Source organism: Astatotilapia calliptera, chromosome 9 (genome assembly GCF_900246225.1).
Source record: "Astatotilapia calliptera chromosome 9, fAstCal1.2, whole genome shotgun sequence".
Lineage (NCBI taxonomy): Eukaryota > Metazoa > Chordata > Actinopteri > Cichliformes > Cichlidae > Astatotilapia > Astatotilapia calliptera.
Window position 1 is genome coordinate 29,206,109 of NC_039310.1, and position 9,786 is coordinate 29,215,894.

The window sequence follows — 9,786 nt, forward strand, 5'->3', positions numbered from 1 at the left end:
ACAGCAAGTTTTTATTTTTCGATAAATCACAGAGTGATGGAGCTGTAAAGGCAGGTTTCATCACAGCAGAGGATTTCATTTAATGTGCATTCTTTAGGTTTATATCTGCAACCAGAACTACTCAGACTGCATTGTGAGGCGGCTGTGCACGACCTGCATTTATGTTAAATTAAAGTACTTCATGCGAGCGTGATTTCCCTGTGCGGATATGAATGAAACACTGTACCGGTGTCCAGCACTGGGGGCCAGTTCCTGATGTCCATCGTGGCCATGGCCTCTTTGGAGCGCAGCAGCTTACAGATGACGGCGGTGGTCATCACACACGCCGAGTGACTCACCTGCACAATTAGAAAGAGAAAGACAGAAGAAGAAATTAAGCTCCCCTTTTTCCCCAGAGGAGATCAGAAGTCATTCAGAGCCATACGAGTCTGCAATTAGCTGGGAGCGAGAGCTTGAGCCCTGGAGGTCTGACTGAAAGAGAAACCGCATCGGTTTAACAGACAAATTAAGAGTCTGACCTCTTAACAGTGGACAGGGTGGTGGAGATGTTCTGAGGGTGAGGCGGTCCTGTGTGGTCTGAGCTCTCCACTGCAAACCTCGGACAGGAACAGAAACTGCAAGACAGACATAAACACTTCTTTTACACACACTTTGATGGCCTAACCTCTGTGTTTTTTACATTCATGTGTTTACGTGTGATGTACATGACTATTGTGCATCTGGCTCAGTGTTTGATATTGTAAAGCAAAGTCAATAACAGCAAAAATTTAATATTTTACTTTCTATTTCTGTCGCCCTCCTGCATCAATCCCAGAATCACCCACACCCTTTACCACATTTGCTTACTTTAGAGACTCCAGACACCAGGAAGTGGGAGAAATTTCTCTTATAATAAGATACGGTAATCTTTCTGACAATAGGTGAGATTGCTTTTAAATATGGAAACGGGGATAGTCACAAGAAGTTTGAGAGGCACAACTCAGACAGAAGAGCAGACAGAGAAAAGCCATGTGGATAGGAGCTACTCTCCCGAGCTAAGGTTAGCCACAGAGGCCATGGATGCAGACGAGCCCAGCCTCCTGAACATCCCGAAAGAGCTTCGTGACTTTAGGAAACACAACAACAAACAATATGCACATATTAGACAAGGGTTAAGAAGAGTTGATGCTAGAATGGAAGAAGCAGAGGGGCGATTCGACGAGACTGAGACGGTGCTACAGTTGTCTATTTCATTTATAAACTTCACTATTTCATTAATTATTTCATGGTTTCTTTGCATCTTCATCTGTAGCAGCGGTCTCCAACCTTTTTTGCGCCACGGACCGGTTTATGCCCGACAATATTTTCACGGACCGGCCTTTAAGGTGTCACGGATAAATACAACAAAATAAAACTAGTACCGGTACTGAAAAAAAGAAGATTTATTCATAACACATGTGAAAAGACCGAGGAAAACTGAGTTAACGACCAAAACGATAACAAAATAACGCTGAAAACCGATAAAAACCTTGAAAACCATACATTTCACACCTGAGACTCTACTCTCGCGGCCCGGTACCAAACGACTCACGGACCGGTACCGGTCCGAGGCCCGGGGGTTGGGGACCGCTGATCTGTAGCACTTACCCATCAGTGTATGTTCCCTGTGTTTGCATACATTAAAATACCAGTACTGATGACCAGAGCATATAAATGCAGCACTTTTCATATCTGACAATATATTTTGAAAGCACAAAACAAATCACAAACTGTTTTCAATGTAGGTTTGGTTTTTTATTTTGTTTTATTTTTCAGCCGTTGATTTTATGGTGATGTGATGCTATATTACATGTTTTTAAGATTCAGTTGAATTTAATATTTGTAATATAGCATCGAATTCTTATATAGTTCTATATTGTGTATTTTGTTGTACAGTTATTTTATTTTCAACTTTAATTTATATATTTATCTTTATCTTATTCTTCCCAGTTAAATTTACCCTTCATTCTAATTTGTGTTGTACAGTTATTTCATTTTTAACCTTAATTTATATTTTATTCCTTCCTAGTTAAATTTACCCTTTTTAATTTTTCATATTTATTTCCTATCTTATTCATAGCCTTTTCCTTTTTTGTTTTCTTTAGGTCACGAGCAGTTGTCCAAGCATTTCACTACATATCGTACTGTGTATGACTGTGTACGTGACAAATAAAATTTGAATTTGAATTTGAATCACAACTGTCTCCTCAAGTTGTTTTATACTGTAAGATAAAGATCCTACAGTAGCAGCAAGAAAACCCTGATAAATTAATAATCCCTTATAAGCAAGCACTAGGTGACAGTGGGGAGGAAAAACTCCCTTTAACAGGGAGAAACCTCCAGCAGAACCAGGCTCAGGAAGGGACGGCCATCTGCCGCGGCCGGTGGGGTGTGATGGTAAAGATAATATGAGGAGACAAGATGAAGAATATTTCTCAGTCTAATTAAAGTCGAATGAAATAGTTTTAAAATAAAATATACCTCAGATGTTAACTCTGAGGCCAGACTGCTTTAAGATTTTAAAAGAGGTATTTGAAAAAAATCAAGATGACAATTTAGTCATCAGTACTGCGTTTAAAGCAGCAGCTGAATGGCTTCTTTTAAGCTTTTAGCACTGCTGAAAAAAACCTGGCAAGTTTGGATTTCTTTGGAGGATTCACGAAGCCACCGAGATTCATTGCTATGTGCATCAGAATAGTGTCGTCAAAAGATGAATCTTCTGATATCATTACATTGAAGAACTTGTCTGCAGATCCAAACTCCTCGATAAGGCCTTTAGCTGTGGCCTTGACTAATTTATTCATGTTATTATTAAGAATTTTTAGGTATTCGGTGCATCTATCTTCAGAAAGTACCAAATCTGTCAGATGGTTGACAACTAAGTCTATTTTTCCTCGATCCAGAAGATTTCTGGCATTTTTGTGCAATTTGTGTTTTATTCTCATGACCAGAGAAACGCTAAATTGATTTGAAATTAGCCAATCATCAGGTGACACTGATGTTTCTGACAGTTCTTCCTCTGGGTTTTCAGAGGTTGCTGGCTAACTTTGACCCTCTGTGGGTCCAGAGTGAGACACTAATGCCTGATCACCAATATTCATTGCTAGGTGCTTCAGAATAGTGTCGTCAAAAGATGAATCTTCTGACAACATTACATCGAAGAACTTGTCTGCAGATCCAAACTCCTTGATAAGACCTTCAGCTGTGGCCTTGACTAATTCAACCCTGTTAATTTTAAGAATTTCCAGGGATTCGATGCATCTCATTTCAGAAAGTACCAAATCTGTCAGATGGTTGATAACTAACTCTAATTTTTCTGGATCCAGAAGATTTCTGGTATTTTTTTGCAAATTTTGTGCGATTCTTGTGGCTAGAAGAGTACTAAATTGATTGGCAATGAGCTTAGCATGAATTGACACTGATGTTTCTGACAGCTCTTCCTCTGGGTTTTCAGAGGCTGCTGGCTGACTTTGACCCTCTGTGGGTTCAGAGTGAGACACTAATGCCTGATCACCAATATTCATTGCTAGGTGCTTCAGAATAGTGTCGTCAAAAGATGAATCTTCTGATATTACCTCGAAGAACTTGTCTGCAGATCCAAACTCCTTGATAAGGCCTTCAGCTGTGGCCTTGACTAATTCAACCCTGTTAATTTTAAGAATTTCCAGGGATTCGGTGCATCTCACTTCAGAAAGTACCAAATCTATCAGATGGTTTATAGCCAAGTCTAATTTTTTTGGATCCAGAAGATTTCTGGTATTTTTGTGCAAATTTTGTGCGATTCTTGTGGCTAGAAGAGTACTAAATTGATTGGCAACAAGTTTAGCATGAATTGACACTGATGTTTCTGACAGCTCTTCCTCTGGGTTTTCAGAGGTTGCTGGCTGACTTTGACCCTCTGTGGGTTCAGAGTGAGACACTAATGCCTGATCACCAATATTCATTGCTAGGTGCTTCAGAATAGTGTCGTCAAAAGATGAATCTTCTGATATTACCTCGAAGAACTTGTCTGCAGATCCAAACTCCTTGATAAGACCTTCAGCTGTGGCCTTGACTAATTCAACCCTGTTCATTTTAAGAATTTCCAGGGATTCGGTGCATCTCATTTCAGAAAGTACCAAATCTGTCAGATGGTTGATAACTAACTCTAATTTTTCTGGATCCAGAAGATTTCTGGTATTTTTTTGCAAATTTTGTGCGATTCTTGTGGCTAGAAGAGTACTAAATTGATTGGCAATGAGCTTAGCATGAATTGACACTGATGTTTCTGACAGCTCTTCCTCTGGGTTTTCAGAGGCTGCTGGCTGACTTTGACCCTCTGTGGGTTCAGAGTGAGACACTAATGCCTGATCACCAATATTCATTGCTAGGTGCTTCAGAATAGTGTCGTCAAAAGATGAATCTTCTGACAACATTACATCGAAGAACTTGTCTGCAGATCCAAACTCCTTGATAAGACCTTCAGCTGTGGCCTTGACTAATTCAACCCTGTTCATTTTAAGAATTTCCAGGTTTTCTGTGCATCTCACTTCAGAAAGTACCAAATCTATCAGATGGTTGATAGCCAAGTCTAATTTTTTTGGATCCAGAAGATTTCTGGTATTTTTGTGCAAATTTTGTGCGATTCTTGTGGCTAGAAGAGTACTAAATTGATTGGCAATGAGCTTAGCGTGAATTGACACTGATGTTTCTGACAGCTCTTCCTCTGGGTTTTCAGAGGTTGCTGGCTGACTTTGACCCTCTGTGGGGTCAGTGTCAGAGACTGATGCCTGATCACTGCTTGTATTTGAAACCAGGTCCGGGTCTTCTGCACTCACACAAACTGGCTGATTGGTGAGATCAGTAACTGGACTTGACTGTGATGTAAACAGTCTGTCGCTTGTTTCACCAGCATCTGCTCCAATCATAACTTCTTCCTTTGATGGGGTCAGCACTCTTACTATATCTTCCACGGCACCAGAAATTTTGTCATTTATAATAGTTTGGGTTAAAGTTTCATTCTCCAACCAGAAAAGAAGGTTTTGTAAGAACCTTTCCACTGAATCTTCTACGAGCACATATGGCACCTCAGGAGCAGAGGGTACATTACAGTTACCCTGTGAAGTCTTAGAGAAGTCAGACTCTGAGAGACTTTTACCCATTTGCATCGTGGGGGCTAAATATGTTGACTCGACATGGTCGTACACATTTTCTGTCAACTCCCTTGAAAACATCTCCTTACTTGTCAGGTCAAGGTTTCCTGCCTGGGTTAATTTACTAAACAGTTTATTCAGAACCGGCACAACTGTTGTAAATTTGAGCGGAGAAGAACTTTTAACTGTGGTTTCTAAGGTTGGTGATTTTCTGGGAACTTCTGAGGGATTCATGTGTTCGCTTTTCCTGGAGTCAGCTCTTTCACTCTCAGGGGAGGTTGCCTGCTGTCTCTGAAAGGTCAAAAATCCTTTGCTTTTCTTCACCTGATCTTTCAGCTCACTGTTCATTTTTTGAAATTCCTTTTTGGCAAACCTGAAGAAGTGTTGTTTTACTTCATCTGGTTTTATAATTAGGGCGCATGATGCAAAAAAGTCTTTCACCTTTTTGATCACCAGGTCCACGTCAAAAGCAGGCTTGGGTGAGCTACACTTCTCACTTAATGTGATATCTTCTGCATCAGGATACTGAATGTTTGCAATTAACACATTTACAATGTCAACTGCAGCTTTATCTGCATGATCTTCATCATGTAAATAATTCAGATTGTTGAGGATTGTTTCAACATCACTTTGAGCTTTCTCCTCAGCTTCTGCAACCTCATCACTTTCTTTTTCCTCCACAGGTTGCAGTTCTATGTGACAGTCCTGGTCATCTTTACTTATCTCTCTGTCTGTACTCCACCTCATGAGAGCCATACTTATTTCTTTAATTGTTCCCATCTCAGAGAGCTTGGATTCAAGACTCTCATCACTTGAACTAAAGGAAGTGGGTAAAGCCCCCCTCATGCACAGGCCGCTCAGCTTACCTTTATATTTCTTCAGACATGAGAAAGCATGAGAAACCATGCATCTGAGGTTTTTTATGTTTGTTATTTTTCTGGTGACATAAATAGAATCCGGGTTTTCTGGGACTAGAACCCAACCCGAGTTGACTTTATTTGAGATCTCCTCCTCAATCATCTGTGTCAGCGCCACAGCGCTTTCACACTCCTCATGGGTGACATTAAGAGCAGCAGCAAAGCTGGTTGAGAGAGAGTCTCCCAATACGGGGCTTATTTTTGTCACGGCTATCCTAAGGTATGTCTGGGATGCATCATTTAATTGGTCCTGACCTCCTAGAAGTAACGTTTTTATGGTGCTTGCACTAACTGACTGAATGACATCAGTAATCATATCAGCCAGTGCTACTTGGACATCAGAGTCCCAGATCCCATTTTCTATCAAGCGCCACTGTAATCCAGAGAGCCTATCGAAACACCCGCTGATAGCAGGTGAAAAAGGCTCTGAATTAATGGGGGTAGGGGTTCTAACACTGGATCAGGGGCGGAGCGGGGGGGTGGCTTACGGGGCTTAAGCCCGGGTTGTTTTGTCAGAAGCCCGGGGTATTTTGGAGTGTAATTTTTTCATAGTTAGATGCCTGGCTGACAACTGTATAAAACAAAAAGTACACACAATATTCGAAGCACATAGTGCACACTGTGGGAATTTACGACTGTGCGTGAATCCCCCCCTGATATTGGTATGATCCAAGCTCAGGCACTAAGCGACTGAGCGAGGGGGCGGGGGGAGCTGCTGCCCGTGAGTGCGCTGTTGGAGAAACGGAGCCAGCCATACTAAGGAGAGCTTAAGTTTGAGCAGGTACCAAAGCAAATCATTCGTACCGTACAAATAATGTAAATATGACGGTGCATCACGAAAGATTGATATGAAACTGATCACTTGACCAATATTATTTTACTTGCTCTTCAAGTGAATCAACAAATGGCGAAATGAAAAGCCGAACAAATGCTATTTTTTTAAGAGAGTCTTAGCTTACATGTGTTTATTTCATATTTTCAGTTCTTACCCTCCCCGACTAATTCGGTTTCAGTTATGTACTGAAATATAAGAATGGACATTAGAGGCTTCTTTCAAAGAAAAAACTCAGGTAAATGTTATTTTATATATTATGCTTTGTATGTTGTTCAGTATATTTCTATGCAAAACAAGAGGGATTTCAGTACACAGCAGGATATTCACATTTGTAACCAGATATTTACACTTTAGGGAGAAAACATAAAACATTTTTACTGCACAACATCAATTTAGAGTAAACTTTTGTTTTAGATAAATATTGAAATATATTTTGAATTAGTTAAATGTCAGAACAAAGAGAGACAGAGCTTTCTGTTTTTTTATCACTTTCATTAAATTTAGGAGTACATGTACACTAAGTTTATTGTTAATTAATAAGAAAACTCCAGACGATTCCATTCTGAGCTGAAGAAGCTTCTGATAGGTTAGTAGAGTCCATGTGAGTAAATTGGTGGCACAGCTGTGGATGCATATAAGGCAAAACACAGAGCCTGTTTCTTTGACATGGGAAAATCAAGAGATGTCAACCAAAACACCAGGAAAAGAATCGTGGAGCTCCATAAGTGTGGCTCAGTTTGAATACAATTTGGTGCCATTTGCAATTAAAAAACACAGACAGTTTCTCTCTTTACTCTTAAAGTTAACAAATATGTTTTTATATTTATCAATCTAAAAAAATAAACATTTAGTCTGATTTGATGTTACAATTAAAAAAGTGTTTTTATCTGAAGAGTTTGTAAATATCTGGTTTCAACTGTATATTTGATGATTGTCAGCACAAAGAGGGAGAGAGAGGAACAGAGAGGGAGAGAGGAGAATGAGGACAGAACAGAGATGAACAAGAGCAGGTGAGACACACATGTTAGTCAAATGGTTGCTTACTAAAAGTATCACTGTATCATAGGTACTCATGTATCTCGTACCTAGTGTTTCTTTTTAGGTTTGCTATTTTTCAAATTCTATATTTATTAAGTTCTGCAGGCTTGTTTGCACAACAAGGCTAAATAATTATATAAACTTTTCTCAATCTAAATATTGTACTTTGGTAGAATTAAATAAATAAGTGTAGTGCAGGTCTATGATGATTTTTAGTGCTACTATCATCTAGTTCTGATTGTGGTTCTGTCTTTGTTAAGTCCTAAGTAGTCCTGATTTTGAACTGTTGTAGTCCTGTTTTAATTCTGGATCAGTTCTGGGTCTGGTTGAATTGGGGTTTAGTCCCTGTGTCTTGATACAGCCCCGACTTCGTTCTGTCTTGCTGCTCAATTAAAAAACTAGTTTAAGGTGTCCTCCTGCATGTGTGATATATATATTTCCCTATATGAAGTCATTCTTTTTTGAACAAAACTCAAAACAGAGCCAATTAATCTTTCAGTCATTTCTACACCCCCCCCCCCCCCCCCCCCCCCTCAAAAAAAAAAAAAAATCCCACATGCATACTACCCTTTAGGGCTAAGCCCCGGGTGTTTCAAATGTCTGGCTCCTCCTCTGCACTGGATACAGACATTGTCAATGACCTAATTTCGCTACAATTACTTTGGAAATCCGTTTTCAGAAAGCTTTCAGAAAGGGAAGATCGCGGTCTGTACATTTAACGCACGACAACTAAAATGCAAGATTCAGGTCCCGCTGTTTCACCCCTATTTATAGACTCGAGTGGAGGTCACGTGCTGCAAGATCAAAGGCACGTACTGTGACATCAAAGCAGAAAGGAACTGAGCTGTGTGACGTCATGCCGCGAGCGTTCACCTACATGCACGTGCACACGTGAGCGATCACTAATAAATCACAGACGCATCAACGTCGGTGTTGTCAAACTTTCAATCATACCTGCAGCCAGTTCTTTGAAGCTCTCAAATGGGTTGAATGGCGGCTGTTTTCCACCATCATCGCAGAGCATTCCTCCAGCAGGTCCAACGCCTGATTCAACAAAACCCGCGACTCCGGCAGCTGTGCTCCGAAGCAGTTTGCTAATGTGATGCTAACTAGCTAATGTGATGCTAACTAGCTAAAGAATCCTAACAGGTACTTAAAAAACAAAGGGGACGAAGGAGGAGGAGGAGAAGTGGAGACAGCGACCTGACTGACTGGTTCATCTGAGGCTCTCAGTGGTTCCCTGTCTCAGCGAGATTCACAACACTTCTTGCAACAAACTCCCGTAACCATGGTTACAGGAGGACGCTCTGTTTGTGGCAGTCATTATCACAGTATGACTCACAAAGAGACGTTAATAAATATTAATTCATGCAATTTAAACACATTTTTTATTTTACTATTGAGGTGTATAATGGTTTAATATGGCACGACACCCTCGCTGATGTTGATGCCTAGGAATCTGAAGCAGCTGACTCTCCACCTCTGCTACTGCTGCTCTCCTGTAACCCACGATGAGCTCCTTGGTTTTGTTGATGTTAAGCACCAGGTTGTTGTCACGGCACCGTGATGTCACGCCCCTCACCTCTGTCCTGCATGACGTCTCATCTCCATCAGAAATGCATTCAATGAGAAGATTAGACTTTATTGATCGACGGCAGGAAAATTTGTGTGTTACCTCAGCTCAGGTAGAGATAGCAGAAGAAAATCCAAAAATCCAAATAAAATATAAACAACTACAAAATAAATAAGATAATACACTATATACAACAGTAGCATACACAGTATGTGACTATGGATAGAGTGTTGTGGAAATGCAAGAAATACATTTAATTATTCTTACATTACT

General features: G+C 40.3%; 1 long non-coding RNA gene across 1 annotated transcript; it reads right to left on the bottom strand.

Annotated features, from left to right (window-relative positions):
• Nucleotides 1–271: 271 nt before the first annotated feature.
• On the bottom strand, nt 272–9,345 carry LOC113029519 (uncharacterized). Its single transcript, XR_003273432.1, has 3 exons — nt 8,895–9,345; nt 519–614; nt 272–338 (listed from the first exon to the last, which is right to left on the bottom strand). It is a non-coding gene; the product is annotated as an uncharacterized LOC113029519 (long non-coding RNA).
• Between the last annotated feature and the right edge of the window lie 441 nt (nt 9,346–9,786).